We start from the raw sequence: 16,475 nt of genomic DNA on the forward strand, positions 1-16,475 counted from the left end.
TCTGCCCTTGCTAATGAGCTTAGTCAAGTTTCCTCATCTTTCCATGACTCAACTTTCCACCTGTAAAATGGGGAGAATAAAAGTGATTTCAGAAGGTTGTTGTGAAGATTTAATACATTAAAAATGTAAAGTACATATAACAGTGCCTGGCAATTAGTGTTTGCTATTGTTACTATTATAGAGCTTGTCTGACTTATATTTCATATTATTAGACATAAATGACATCAATTATATACTTATATTATTATTAACACTTTAGCTCCCTGCTGGGTTGCCTCAGGTCCTTCCTGGATAGCTTGCCCAGTCTCTCCAGGGCTGCAGCCCTCATTGCAACCATGTGCTGGGGCAGGACTCTGTCACTGGATGCCTTCTCTGAGGTGGGAGACTTGCAGTCTGCTGAGGATGTCCTTAATGTTGGCTGTCCTCTCACATCTCTGAATATTGCTTGCTCTGGTGTTCCCCACGATGGTGCCCTGGTGGCATGTCTGGTTCCTCGGTGGTACAGACCACTTGCTGAGACCACTTGTTGCCCTGTCCCCTCCCCCCGTTCCCTGGAGCCCACGTTCTGCCCTCTGCTGCACCTTTCCCCAGTACATGTGCTATGGGCTTTCTGACTACGCACTGAGACGGTACAGTGTGTGTGTTCAGAAGTTACTACCGCATCTTGATGCAACCTCATAAAATAACTTAGTAAAGCTTTAACTTTGTAAAATGGGCTGACATCACACTTCTGTACTTTTTTTTTTTGTGGTAACAGGTTCATTGAGATATAAATCATATACCATATAATTCACCCATTTTAAGTATAAAATTCACTTCTTGGGTATAGTCACAGAGTTGTACAACCGTCACCACAGTCAATTTTATAACATTTTCATCACCCCTCTCCAAACAAAATCACCTACTCTTCAGTATTTACCCCTTATTTCCCCAGCGCCAGGTAACCACTAACAACTTTCTGTCTGTAGAGTTGCCTATTCTGAACATTTCCTATAAGTGGAATCACACAATATATGACCTTTTATGACTGACTTCTTTCATTTAGCATAATGTTTTTAAGGTTCATCCTTGTTTTAGCATGCAACACCACTTCATTCCTTTTTATTGACAAATAATATTCATACTTCTCTACTTTTAATTCACTAGCTAACTTTGACCCTCTCCCCACATTCCAAAGGGCTAGTGAAGAATTCAGCTCCTCCTTCTTGGGGTTTCCCATTGGAGGCTGTGTCAAGGTTCCAGGCTCTCAAGCAGAGCTGAGACACCCCAGAGGCCCAGGAAGGCATCAGCCATCTGGCCACACTGGTTACTGCTGAGATGTCACTATCTCTCCCTTTGCAGCCTTTGAGGGTCTCCCCTCTGCGGGTTCCCATGCCACCTCTGGAGCATGGGAACCACTGTTGTGGCTGGAGAAGCCCGGGCCAATGTTCTGAGTGGTACACTGATGGCCAGTCTCTCTGAGGTACTGCTGTGTCCCTGGGGCACTGGCAGGAAGTAAGGCAGGACACAGGGGACCCTAGACTTTGACTCCTCCCCCCAAGTCAGAGAGACTCTCCTTTTAGATAGGGGATATTCCTCCCCAGGTTTTTTTTTTTGTTTTTTTTTTTTTGTCTTTTGATTTTTTTGGCCGTGTCGTTTGGCATGCGGGATCTTAGTTCCCTGACCAGGGATTGAACCCGTGCCCCCTGCGGTGGAAGCACGGAATCTTAACCACTGGACCGCCAGGGAAGTCCCCTCCCCAGGTTTAACTGGATTCTCCTTAATGCCTTTTAAAACAAAGTTTAGAAATTCCAACCTCAAACTTTCCCTGAGGGAAGGGAGCATAGAGCCTGTACTCACATGAATGAGGACCTCAAAGGGGAAAAACAGAAGGGAAAACACACACTTATCTAAAAAAGTAATCTTGTGTCAGAGTACATTTCTCATTATTCAAATCTCTGCATTCAGAAAGGCCCATAAAGCAACTGAGCATTTTATCCCATTATGCCTTTTTTTTTTTTTTTTTTTTGCGGTACGTGGGCCTCTCACTGTTGTGGCCTCTCCCATTGCGGAGCACAGGCTCCAGACGCGCAGGCTCAGTGGCCATGGCTCACGGGCCCAGCCGCTACGCGGCATGTGGGATCTTCCCGGACCGGGGCACGAACTCGTGTCCCCTGCATCAGCAGGCAGACTCTCAACCACTGAGCCACCAGGGAAGCCCCCATTATGCATTTTTTAATTCCCCAGTCCAGTCACTGCTGGCACTTTCCTGTGCCACTAGCCCACCTGCCACTGCATCCTGACAGCTTTTTAACTCCCACAAGCCACTGGTTACTGTGAGGACATGCTAGGTGGCAACCTGGACTCTGCTCTTTGTATTTTTACTTTAACTGTATAATAAGGCTATCTCTTTTTTTGCAGTAGAATGAAAATGATCTGATCTATGCTATTAGAAATGAAGGATTTGCATTTCTGTTATATATTTCTATTACACATTTTTCTATTTCTACTACATAGTTCTGTTATATATTTCTAGTATACATTTCTATTTTAACTATCTACTATACCAAGTTTTGGTCTCAGGATTCCTTTATACTCTTTAAAATTGTTGAGGATTCCAAAGAGCTTTTGTTTTGGGGGTTATATCTATGAATATTAACTATACTAGAAATCAAAACTAACACATTTAGAAAACATTTATTATTAATTCATTTGAAAACAATAAACCCACTACAGGTAAATTAACATATTTTATATAATATATATTTATTTTCCAAAACAAACAAAAAAATTAGTGAGTAGCATGGCATTGTTTTATATTTTTTGCAAATCTTTTTATGTCTGACTTAATAGAAGACAAACTGGATTCTTATATTGGCTTCTGCATTCAGTCTGGTAGATGTTGTTTCCATTGAAGTATATGAAGAAAATCTGCTGTCACAGAGGTATGTAGTTGGAAAAGGGGGGGAGTATTTTAGTAGCTTTTCTGCAAAATTGTAGATTACCCAAATCTTACTGGGAGTTGGTTTCTTAAAGGTTATTTGGCAACAAATATTGCCAAATGTTTTCTTTGAAATAACAGGCTCATTTTATTCATTTTCAAGAAAATGTCTGCCAAATTCCTAAATCTGAATAAGTTATTTTTTCAAGGAGAAATGGTGTTTCATGAAAAAAATGGTTAGTTCAGCTTGTAACTCAAACAATAACACAAGTATTTATCTTGGCAGTACCCATTCTATCAGTATGCTCCTCAGTATGGAGCAGAAGTGCCTTCTGTGTACTTCCCAGTTTGTCAGCGTATTACAAAGACCTGCCCTGAAGTGTTGACAATTTTTAACACTTCATCAAGGACATTCTTAAGTAAAACTGGCTTTCTCTCCTTTTGTCCTGTGAGTTTGTGCTGGTGAAGAATTTGATGATTACTGGGTAAAGTTTGGTGCCACTGTTTTGACATGTACAAAGGTGCTGACAGTTTGACCCAGTATTACTTTTACACCATCAATATAAATGTCCACATAGTGAAAAAGGCAAATCATTCTTTAAACATTATTATGAAAATAGTTTTGATCTCTTGGATCCCCTGAAAATTTCCTCAGGACTTTACAGACCACACTCTAAGAAGCAAGCAGAGGAAATGAAAGAATCCAAGGGATGAGAGTGTTCTTGCTTTTTGAGAGTTCCTTGTTACTGCCTAGGACCTTGTGTTCTGTATGTGCCCTGACTTGTCCCAGCACCTGCCGCTCCCCTCTTCTGTCCTGGGCTGTCCACAGCGCAATACGACAACGTCTTTGGGAGCTCCAGACACTGAGCCTTTTAACTTACTCTGCCACTAGCCTCTGTAGCAGTTCTGGGAAGGGTGGTGGTGTAAGACTTTTTTCTCCCTTTCCTTCCAACACTAAGAATTTACTAATGAAAATACTGACAAAACCCTAAAAAACCTCCAAATTGTTGAAAAAAACCATCTAGAAAAAGAACTGACCAGAAATGTATACACTTCTCCTTGTGGATTTGAAAGCATCTGTCCCTTAAAGAGGCTGTATTGATTACCTTGAACATTTTTCCTACATGCTTTTTTTCATTGGATTGAAATTGAAGAGTTCGGAAAAAAAAACACGGGCTTTCTATGCTGTCCATAGGAATAGTCTGAAGGATAGCCTTTCCCTAGTGCTACCACATGTAAATGGATCCGGAAGCTTTGAACTTTGAGTCTCTTGGGCTCCCTTCCAAACTCCTAAGGGCTTGTTTTATATAAAAACATGACACTTGGCAACTTGTATCAGGGATCTAATCCCTTACTATGTTACTATAACTAGGTTCAAGAGTATATGTGGTAAGCAAAAATATTTACCTGTGATAGCGGATAGTTAATAGGATTAAGTACATTTGGTTATTTCTGAGTCAAATATGCTGGAATAAGCTTTTATTTAAATCTAAAAATCTCTTTTGCTATTCGAGGTTTTAGACAAGAAAATTCATATGTTTTCAAAACCATAAACTTTGGCAGATTTCTAAGATTCCAAGACTGTGTGTTGGTTTCTTTAAAAAAATTCATCTGGGACTTCCCTGGTGGCTCAGTGGTTAAGAATCCGCCTGCCAATGCAGGGGACACGGGTTCGAGCCCTGGTCCACGAAGATTCCACATGCCATGGAGCAACTAAGCCCTTGTGCCACAACTACTGAGCCTGCGTGCCAAAACTGCTGAAGCCCATGGGCCTAGAGCCCATGCTCTGCAATGAAGACAAGCCACCACAATGAGAAGCCTGTGCACCACAATGAAGAGTAGCCCCCACTCGCCTCCAAGTAGAGAAAGCCCGCGCAGCAATGAAGACCCAACGCTGAATAAATAAATTTTAAAAATAAAATAAAATAGACTAAAGAACAAAAAAGATTTTTTTAATTCATTCGTTAAAAACAATATTTATCAAGGGGCTACTCTGTGCCAAACATTGTTCTAGACATGGGGATACAGCAGGGAATAAGAGACACAATAAGCTGCACTCATGAAGCTCATAATCTAGAAGGGGAGAAGAAAAATGACAAGTAAACAACTAAATAAGCAAGATAATTCTAGATAATGATGAGCATATGAAGGAAATAACACAGGGTGCAGGAATAATGAATCACAGGGGAGATGAAGTGGTCAGAGAAGACCTCCCTAAGGAGGGGACATTTGAGCTGAGACCTCAATGAAGAGGAGCCAACAATGGGAAGAGCCAGGTAGAAGAGCATTTGAAGCAGAGGGACCATCACATACAGAAGCCCTAAGATGGGAATACATTTGGTGGTTTTGAGGAATGAAGTGAAGGTGGTACAGCTTGAGTACAGTGAGTAAGATGGGAAAGGGTACAAGATGAGGTCAGATCATGCAGAGCCCTGTAAGCCATGGGCGGGCATGTGGATATTATTATAAACAAAATAGGAAGCAATTTGAAGGTTTTAAAATAGGGAGTGACTTAACCTGATATGTGTTTTCAAAAGACCACTCTGGGTGCTGTGTGGAGGATGGATTGTAGCAGGGAGAGCAGTGGGAGGCTACAATGATGGGTTGGCTGGATAGCAGAAATGGAGAGGTGGGTTTGAAGACACAGTTTAGAGGTAGAACCAGGAGGAAGCATCAAGGATGTACCTATTTTTTGTTGTTGTTTTGGCTTAAGTTACCGGATGGATGGTGAAGGCAGAAATCGAGATGTGTATAACTAGAAAAGGAACAGGTCTGAAAGTCCTTGTTTAGCATGTCTTTCATTCCCATCAATGTAACAGGAGTGCTACAGCTCCAGGCGTAGCATCAGCACTCTGGATGGGAGAAGGAGGAAGCTGAAAGGAGGAAGAGGGTGGTGTCTAGGTCAAGAAAGCAAAAAAATTTGCAGAAATCCTCAGTAGACCTCTACTTTTATCTCATTGACCAAAATTATGTCATGTGAACATCTCTAGCTGCAAGGGAGGCTGAGCTCTTTAGCTGGACACATTGTTTCAATAAATAAAAATGGGGTATTTTAAAAAGGAGTAAGGGGTGAATGGATATTATGAAAGCAAACAACTAGCAGTATCACCAGGGACACACTATGTTTAAGGTCCTTGTTGAACATTCAAATGGGAGAGTCAAGTAAGATTGGAAATAAAAGTCTGAATTTCCAGGGAGGGCAGAACTGATAACAGTTTGGGAGTTATTAGCGTGTAGATCATATTGAAAGCTCAGAAGGTGGATGAGATCAACTAGAGAGAGAGTAGAATTGTAAACATTATTTTGTATTTATTACTGTGACCTGCTCTAATTAATTTTACTCAAAAAATTTTAATGTATATTTTATGTGTGTCAACAACTGTTTCAGACGCTCAGGGCACAAAGATGAAGATGTGTCTCCTACTTTCAAAGAGCTTAGAGATAGAACAGGAAGAAAACAAATCGGTTTTAATAAATGATGCACTACAACATACATGAAAAATTAATTCCTTTATATAGATTTGTAACAGTAATCTGAATTATGACAGTAGCTCTACTGCAGATTCATGTTTTAAGTGAGAATTTAAGTAATTTACCTTGAGTGATTTGAGATTCACCTGTCTATGTACGTCCATTTGCATATTTTAATTTAGAAATGCATTAAGAAAACCCTGAATTTTTTTTTTTTTTTTTTGCGGTACGTGGGCCTCTCACTGTTGTGGCCTCTCCCATTGCGGAGCATAGGCTCCAGACGCGCAGGCTCAAAGGCCATGGCTCACAGGCCCAGCCGCTCCGCGGCATGTGGGATCCTCCCGGACCGGGGCACAAACCCGTGTCCCCTGCATCGGCAGGCGGACTCTCAACCACTGCGCCACCAGGGAAGCCCCTGAATTTTTTTTAATATGACCAAATGCTAATCTTATTATTCGCAAATATGCTGTTAAAATTAACATAATGCATAATGGAATATTAAATTAACTTTGAAATTCCGATTAGGATGATCAGGGAATTATTTGTCAGATGACCCTGGTTTAGACTGGGGCTGAACAATTGTTGACTTAATTGCTACCTATAATTTCACTTGGAAATTTCACATGTGTTTCAAACTTTTCATGTCCCAAACTGAATTCTTTATCTTACCTACCTCTTATTCTTTCCCCTGTGTCATGTTTTCTTGTATTCCTTTTGAAGCAAGGGGCACTACTATTCTTTTGGCTCGAGCCAGAACTCTAGGTATCATTCTAAACAGCCATCTCCCTCACTCCACTCTATCAGTAAAACTTATAGGTTTTACCTTCTAGGTTTTACACCTTGAATCTTTACATCTCCTCCACCCTGGATCATCATCATCTCATTCACACGCTCCAGTCATGCTCCTTTGAAATCCATCTCCTTAGCTACAGTGATTTTACTAAGCTAAAGTGTCTAATTCATTATTCTGATTAAAACCTGGAAAAACCTCAGCATTCTGTAAAAATGATGTCTTGCAGTAAAATCAATTAACAAATATTGCGCTGGGCTTCCCTGGTGGCGCAGTGGTTGGGAGTCTGCCTGCCGATGCAGGGGACATGGGTTCGTGCCCCAGTCTGGGAAGATCCCATGTGCCGCGGAGCGGCTGGGCCCGCGAGCCATGGCCGCTGGGCCTGTGCGTCCGGAGCCTGTGCTCCGCAGTGCAACAGGCCACAGCAGTGAGAGGCCCGCGTACCACAAAAAAAAAAAAAAAAATATTGTGCTAACCTGAGATAAAGAGGCCCTTTTATTGCAGGACTTTTCAGAGCCTTCAATATGCTGATGATGTATGCATTATGAATCACTCAGCAGGGGTAAAATTGAGGATATTTCCAGGCACAAGTCACAGTAAAGCTATTATTTTGAGGAACACCTCATGAAATATCTCTATGAAGTACTTTATATAACTTGGCTTAGGAAATTTGGTCTACAGGAAGAAAATTAGTCATCTTAACATGGTATGTAAGACCTCCCATAACTTGGTTCTCACCTTCCTTATGAAGCTCATTTTCTACAACTCCCCACAGTGAACTTCCTGTCCAATTACAGAAAACCACATTCAGTTTCTGTACACAACATGCTGCTTGTGACTTTGCTCAAGCTCTTCCCTCTGGAACACCTTTCTCCCTCATCTGGCTAACTCTACTCATCTTTCAAGTCTCAGCTCAGGGACCTTCCTTGAATTCCAGGTTGAGACAAGTGCCTGTTCTCTGAGCTGCACGTACCCCAGCAGAAAAAAGGAAAAAAAAGAAAAAGAGAACGATGTGTTTGTGTCTTTTCCCCCAATTGGGCAAATAAAATTGAGAGACCATGCTGTGATAACGATGATGATGATGGTGACGATAGCAGAGTTTATTGCACTCACTAGGTACCAGGCTCTGTATATGAATTATTTAATATTCAAAAAACTCCCATGAGGTAGGTATTATTAGTATCCTCATTGTGCAGATAAAGAAGTTAGGGCTTAGAAAGACTGATCCTGAGGCTATATAGCTAGCAAATAATGACCTCAGGTGTGAATTAAGACAGCCAGGGCCTGCCCCTTTTGGCACTGTATCTACAATACAAGCTTGGCACCTGGTAGTAGATACTTGATAAGTGCTTTTTCTTTTTTTTTATGATTTTTTAAAGTCTTTATTGAACTTGTCACAATATTGCTTCTGTTTTCTTATGCTTTGGTTTCTTTGGCCCCAAGGCCTGTGGGATCTTAGCTCCCCAACCAGGGATCGAACCCGTACCCCCTGCATTGGAAGGCGAAGTCTTAACCACTGGACCGCCAGGGAAGTCCCGTTAAGTGCTTGTTTATCTAGACTCAGTGTGTGTGTGTTTGTCCCACACATATCTGAAAACTACCAGCGCCGAGGATGTCAGACACAATGTAGAAAACAGAAGCATTTGCTGTTAAGTTTCAGTTTTAGCAAAACTGACAGTGGAAAGGGAGGCATGGAATGAACAATAGCTCATGTACCAAATTACCATCAGCTTGCTTGCTGTCTTATCATCAGATATATGTTCCAGGGGTGGCCAACACCTGTTTTATGTCTGTGGTAGTCTTTGCAGGATAAAAAGCAAATTAGTGTTTAATAGGGACTATTAATCTTGTCACCTAATTGAGTAATTTCTAATAAACCTTTTCATTCAAAACCCAATGGGAGTCCGGAGCCTGTGCTCTGCAACGGGAGAGGCCACAACAGTGAGAGGCCCGCGTACCGCAAAACAAAAACAAAAACAAAAATAAACCCAATGGGAATTTCTAGTTAGAAATGAGTGTGGGGAATATTCGATCTCAGAAATATTTTCGTATATGAAAAATATATATATGTTTATAAGACATGTTGAACAGTCAATGTAATTTTGAGAGTATGAATCAAACACTTATTCTAGGCCTAGAACTTGACAGTTGCTTTGGAGAGTTATAAAATAAGTTTATGATAGTTTCTGCACTTCAGAATTTTGCTATGTGGCTTGGGAGTACCTGAAGTAACTTATAGTCTGTCTTTAAATTGGTATTTTTTTTTAATAAGGAAAAGTTCAAATATATAATTTTGTTGTACTGTGTGAGGATCAAGATTCATCATGGTATGATTATAATTTGAAATATGAGTAAGAAATATGTGCAGTCATGCTCATTATAAGCCTATTCTTTGCTTCTTAATTAAATTTTACAGATGATAAAAACACTGAAAACAGAGTGCTAGCTTACAGATTATAAAAAAGGATTGGTAACTCCCATAATGTATGCTTTATGATTTTAAGAGGTGTCTATTTTGTGTTAAATCAAGTGGTCATTGTTTAGAATAAAGACCTGCATGATTTCCTATTCCAAATTAAACTATAAATAGAAATGCCTGGGCTTTTTTTCTGTTTCATATGTGGCATATCACTTTGGATAAATTATTTAATTTCTTTATGCCAGAATTCTTTCATTATGAAGGGTAAGGTTTCCTATTCCCTATTCCTTTTTCTTTTTTTTGAGAATTAACCACTCATTTATTCCCTTAAACTCACTGCGAGTTATAGCCTGAGATTACTTGCATTCTCACTGTGGGCATATTATTTCTTCATATTCAGCCCTCGCCCTTAAGTACATGTGTTTTCATGAATGTGTTAGTTTACTCAAGGAAGAGCTCTATACACCATCAGAGTCAGTAAATCTGGTTGTCTCATTCTTCAGTCTTAGCTATTGAGGTCATGTGCTAATGCTTGTATGGGGGGAAGCATCCGGAAAATATCTGCTATAGTGCAATTTCTTTATTCTTGTGTGAGACTATAGCATGAGACAATAGACCTGGCGAGCTCTGTGCTTGCAGGGAGAAAGAAAGCAGTTTTGATTTTTTTTTCTTTAGTTAAATGTTATAAAACTTTAAAGCTTAAATTCGAATAATTGTTGCAGATAGGTTAAATAAAATCCATCAACTCACAGTATTTTTCCTGTTTCTATTGACTAGTGGCAACGGAAGGCTAAAAAAAATGTTTTATAAAGTAAGATATAAAATTTGGGTTAGGCTTATAAGGTAATAGTTCCTTTTTGCCCTGCCCCCAAATTATTTTTAGCCTGGGGCCTCTGAACCCAAGGTAATCTTCGAAGCAGCTGTAACATTTTATCAGAAGTTAGTGGTCTCAGCTCTTCTTTGTCCTCCCTATCTTGTTGGCAAATGTTCCTGTGGTGACCCAATTCTGCTTCCTGTTTAAACTGTATAAACGATTCATTTAATTCAATATCTAGCTTTTAATCCTATTTGCAAATACATAGTTGAAAATGATTCCATTCATTAGCTGATGCATTTTTCCTCTGCTAACCATTTTCGGGTCATTTCACTGTTAACTTTGGCTGAGGGAAGAGAAGCAGCTCTTTGAAACTCCTCCTACTCATGATTTTATGGGTCTGATGTGCGGGCAGAAGCAAGGCTTGGCTGACCCAATGCCCATTTTCAGATCTCTCCACCCTTGCCTACCTCTGCAACAGAGAATGAAGTTAAACAGTCACTGTGCTAACCTCCCCCGAAGCAACTGGTGGCCTTCTGACAGAGTTCCAGCCAATGCAGCATAAGTGGAACTCCGCTGAGGAGGGTTTTGGGAAGGGTCTTTTATTTCCTGATAAAAGAAGCCAGAAGCTGCTAGCACTACTCCTTCCTTTTTTTTTTTTTCCCTTTTGGTCTTAAACGTGGTTACGGGGCTTCCCTGGTGGCGCAGTGGTTGAGAGTCCGCCTGCCGATGCAGGGGACACGGGTTCTTGCCCCGGTCTGGGAAGATCCCACATGCCGCGGAGCGGCTGGGCCCGTGAGCCATGGCCGCTGAGCCTGCGCGTCCAGAGCCTGTGCTCTGCAACGGGAGAGGCCACAACAGTGAGAGGCCCGCGTACCGCAAAAAAACACATAAAAAACCCAAAAAAACTTGGTTACGATGTCTGGATCTATAGCAGTCATCTTGTGACTTTGAGACAATAAAGCAATGTACTAAAAATGGTAGAGCAGAATTACAGAAAAAACCTTGGTTTTTATTATATCAAGGAGGGCCACATTATACAGAACTGCTTCCCTATAGACGTCATATAGGAAAAACAAATCCTTTCACGGCGGTTTTAAGACATACCTACAAATTCCTTGACACTCCTCCTATCAAAAGATGTAGTCTAATTCCTCTTCTCTTGAATATAGGCCAGCCTTAATGACTTGCTTCCAATAAACAGAATGCAGTAGGAGTAATAATGCATGACTCCCCAAGTCATAAAAGGTGATACAGTTTCTGCTTCGTTATCAATCCCTCTCTCTCTTATGCAGCTTGGGAGCCTTGGGTTGACATGTGAGAAGTCAGTCTACATTGAAGCTGCCATGCTGGAGAAACTACATCAGAGACCACATAGAGATCGAGATGCCCGAGGAGCCCCAGCTGCCCCAGCCTCCAGGTCTGCATTTCCATCAAGAATTGACAAACATGTGAGTGAATCAGGCTTCAAAGGATTCTAGTCCCCAGTCTTCAAGCTTCCCTGGCTGATGCCAAGGAGAGCAAACAACCCTCTCCCTGCGGCCCCCACCCCTGCCCAAGCCCTTCCCAAATTGCAGATTCATAAGCAAAATAAATGTTAAGCCACTAAATTTGGGGCGGGATCCAGCAACTAGAACACTCTATTTTTTATACTATTGTTATTTGGTTGTTCAGTTACCTACAGCCAAAAGCATCCCTACCTGAAACACTTAGCTGTAGACAAGATTAAAAGAAATCGCTAAAATGATTCTTTTAAATTACTAGATGTGCTGATTATCCATTCTATTCCTCTCTTAGCCTGGCCGTGGGCGTCAAATTAACTATAGTACTGATGTCACAATTTTCCATTGAAGTTGATGCTAATTTAGTTAGATAAAGGTTTTATTTACAATAGGACTGGGCCAGTAGAAATGTAGAAAAGGAAAAATTTCAATTCAGGTTAGCATATTGCTGTTTTCTGCTCTTTTGGCATTTTGGTAACAACAAAAACAGTATCAACAGCTGTCTCACTGGCAGGTAAAGCTTGTCTGAGTCCCCAGCTTCATCAAAATCCCATCAGGCTGTTTTCTTAATGAAATGCTCCTAGCATTTGACAGCTTTGTTCTTTCATTGACATTTGCAGCTTTTTAAATAGATGAATATCTAATGTCATATGTAATAGGCCAGGTTCTCTGAAGCAAAATCCCATTAGTTAGTTCTCACTTTTTGGATTGGATGGTCATTGTTAGAAATTATTTAAAAGTTTTAACATGATTTTTTATCAAACATTTATAAATCCAGTATACAGAAACCAGTAGGATTGTTCTAGATTAATATGAATATTCTTACATGGAAGCTGCAGTATAAATTAAAAAAATCTTTTATCCCAAAGTAACATAATGCTATTTCTAGTGATGGAAATTCCTAATCAGCTTTGCAGTAGAGGTTGGGCAATTTTCTTATCCCACTGCACTGAAATTTTAAACCTAAAGGAGCAAAATGTAACTCCTGAAAGCTGGTTGCACAAAAGCCAACTTCATTTTGGTGTGTTTATTTACTCAATGAGCACATCCTTAAACTGTTGGCAAGTTCACAGCGGGGTGGAGCAACACATGTGTCATTGTGCTGATGCTACGGGGGAGGGGAGGGATGGGTGTGGAGGCTGGGTTGGGGCAGCAGAGGGGTCTTTGCAAAAAGAAGTTACATAAGTGATATCATATGCAGAAGCAGCCTCTGGGGTTTAAAAATAACTGGGGAGGGAGTGTCAGCCTTTCTTGGATCTGACTCCGACTTACTATCCTTAAGGGTCAGACCTATACTCCTGGGTGGGCTGAGAGTCCGTTTAAGTACACTCAGTTGTAATAGCAACCCTTCATAATAGCTTAAGGAGCCTGGGAATGTTTTTTGTCTCAAGACAGCAAGGTGCTGCCTGCAAAAGCTGAACCAATGTCTCAATGAGAAGCCAGAACAGTTTGGACAGATGTTTCATGCTGCGCATCAAATGTGGTGGTTTCCAGCATGGTTTCCTTCAATGAATGGAAACACAGAAAAATAGAGAAGATGACTGCTTTTGCAAGGCAGCTCCAAAGCAGATTTTAAAAAGCACTAATTTCCCATCCTGTCCTTCTCCATATCCATCTTTTTTAGGAAACTGAATTATTGATGTATGAGACGATGCCTTGTAGTCACATTACTTACATTTTTATTTTTGTAACTTGTGAAAAATAAGTTGCCCCTGCATATCTACCCTGGTGTCAGAGATTCCTTGGGGTCCAGTGTCATAATTTAATTGGCACTGAGCCCCCATCTAGCACCTGAGAAAATAAATATTCAGGGAACAGTCATGAAAGAACCTAGGAACAGTGGAATAGGGGTGAAATTTTTAAAAGTTCAGAAAAGCAATGTAAATACATATTAGATCTGCCACCTGCCTATGGTAACCCTGAGCCCTGAGCAGCCTAATCTGTCAAGTATCACTTGAGATCCTCATTGTCATAGGGAGAGGCAGGTGTATCTGCTCTCTGGCATTGTGTGATCTGAGTCTCATTTGGTGGTGTCCTCTGGATTGGAACCATTAGCTTCAGTCCTCAAGCTCCTCCAAGGCCGTCTAGCTAATGCCTTTCCTCGAGTTTCCCAGATGCCTGCAGCTTTCCCCCTACCGTTTCCCTGCTTCTTGGCGTTAGCAGATAGAGCCCATCAATTCTAATGCTGTTGCCTCTTCTTGATGTCCTATGTGTCATCAGAAACCAGAAACCAATCTCTCATTCATATAAATGATCACTTTCAGAAGCATGACCTATTCAAGCTGACTCCTTCCAGAGGCCTGAGTTCTTTCATTCACTGAAGCAGTAGATCTCTTCAGATTCCCACTGAATGAGGCTCTTTCTGGTGCGGTAGGGAGTCTGCATATGTAACAAGCTCCTTACTTAGGCCGCTGATTCCATCTCAAGATAAAGGTGCAGAGAGCTAATTTCATCCCTGTAGACATCAAGTTTACAATTTCTTCTTAAGGATGAGAATGGCTTTTCACCCTCACAGTTTGGAAATCTCAGGAAAAGTCCGCCAATTTCAACAACTGGGACACACCCGACTCTTCAACTTGCAGCAGTCTCGAAACAATTGCACTTGTGCTCCTTGGGGGAACTTGAGGCTGAGAACTCCACTTGACCTTTCATCTTTGGGCTTGGCCAGCCTTCCCATGCGCCTTTGTGGAGCTCACTCCCCACACTGGCTGTGTTCTGGACTCTGTCTTCTCGTTGCTCTGTGCTTCCTCTTCCTAACCACCACTGTCTTACCACACCATATGCTCAGCCCTATTCCCTCTCCCTCTGGACTTCTACTCCATGGTAAATCCCCTTCCAGCAGTTCCTGCAGCCCCCTGGCCTCAGCTGAACTCTGGCTCTCCCTAGGAATACTGTTTCCTCCTTAGTCTTCCCGAGTGGCGGCTGCCCTTTTTCCTACTCCCATTATGAGCTGGTGGCAGTGAATGTGGGATAGAGTTGGGAAGGGATTGGCAAACTTTTGTCTGTAAAGGACCAGATAGCAAATATCTTTGTGGGCCATACAGTCTGTTATAACTACTCAAGTCTGCCAGTCATTGTAGTGCAAAAGCAACCACAGGCAGAAAGTAACAAAAAATGTGTTTCAATTAAACTTTATTTATGGACATTGAAATGTGAATTTCATATGATTTTCACATACCATACAGTAGTATTCTTATTTCGAAAAAACTTTCAACCATTTAAAAATGTAAAAACCATTCTTAGTTCATGGGCTGTACAAAAACGGGGGATGGGCTGGGTTTGGCCCATGGGCTGTTGTTCGTGGACTCCTGATCTAAACCAGTGCTTCTCAACCTTTAGTGTACATACACATCACTAGGGATTTTGTTAAAATGCAGACTTTGATTCAGTAGATCTGGGGTGGAACCCGAGATCTGCATTTCTAACAAGCCACCAGGTTGGCACACCACACTTTGAGTAGCAAGGTACTACAGTCATGTGTTGAAACGTGTCCTTTATATAATAAACACATTATAGTTTAAAGAGATAGGAAAATGCTCATACTGTAATTCCTATTAGAAAGGCTGTGTGGAAAGTCTGGTAGCTGAGAAAGCAGGCGTTCGAACCAAACAGACGCCCACTTACCAGCTATGTGGATCTGGATATCCTTCTTAATCTTCCTCAGTTTCCATTTCTTCAACTGTGAAACAAGGTAATAATAATCTCTGCTTCAGATGGTTGCTTTGGATTTTAACATGATAATGTACCTAACAAGTGCTCAATAAATCTTAGCCATTATTATTTTTAAATTGAAAAAGCAAGACATGATATAGATAACAAAATAATAAGAACTTTAATTTCACGTGCCTTGGGGGATTTCCTTGCTTTCTTTTTTGGAAGACATTTGCAAGGGTCATGCTCATTCTTTCATTCATGAAACATTTGCTGAGGGGCTCCTTCTCCTGCCAGGCAATGTGCTTTGCTGGATCTACTAAGATGAGTGAAATGTAAGCTCACATAAGTGGGGGAGATGGAAACAAAAAGCAATTTCAGCCTAGAATAAGTGCTGTAGGCAAGTGTATGCAGAGGGTTGGGGGAAGGTAGAGGAAAGAATGTTCACTCTGCTATGAGGAGCGGTCAGAGGGATTCCACACAGGAGGTGACTCTTCAGCTGGACTTCAAAGGATGAATACGGGTCTGCCTGATGGAGGGAAGGGGGTATACAAAAGCAATGGAGAATTCAGGGGGAGTTCAGGGAAACTGGACCCTAGGGATGTGTGGGAAAGGCCAGGGACAAGGCCCTGACCAACCAGAACAGACGTAAGACTTTATGTCATAGAGGTTCGTACTGGCTGGGTATCAGCCCTGGGTAGGTCATTATCCTTTGCGGAAAACATCCTGACTATACTATAATACATGCCAGCGGGGACTTGGAGAAAAGATAGCGTCAGAAAATCCTTGACCTCTTTTGCTGGAGTCACAGAAAGACTGGGGAGCCCTCATGCTGAGCCAAGGAATCCCAGCCTCTGTGGTTTGTCCCTAAAGACTATAATAGACTGGGTGAGAATTCCCTACTACTT

General features: G+C 41.3%; 2 long non-coding RNA genes across 3 annotated transcripts in view; one reads left to right on the forward strand and one right to left on the reverse strand.

The window, feature by feature from the left end:
- The window catches only part of LOC141275849 (uncharacterized), a 123,340-nt gene extending 111,492 nt beyond the window's left edge, over positions 1-11,848 (forward strand). Inside the window, exon 3 of the long non-coding RNA XR_012324295.1 lies at positions 11,710-11,848. This is a non-coding gene — a long non-coding RNA (uncharacterized lncRNA). The remainder of the gene's footprint in view (positions 1-11,709) is intronic.
- The window catches only part of LOC117314099 (uncharacterized), a 131,175-nt gene that overhangs the window by 78,708 nt on the left and 35,992 nt on the right, over positions 1-16,475 (reverse strand). The window lies entirely within an intron of this gene.

This window comes from Tursiops truncatus, chromosome 11, assembly GCF_011762595.2.
Source record: "Tursiops truncatus isolate mTurTru1 chromosome 11, mTurTru1.mat.Y, whole genome shotgun sequence".
In the NCBI taxonomy this organism is placed as follows: domain Eukaryota; kingdom Metazoa; phylum Chordata; class Mammalia; order Artiodactyla; family Delphinidae; genus Tursiops; species Tursiops truncatus.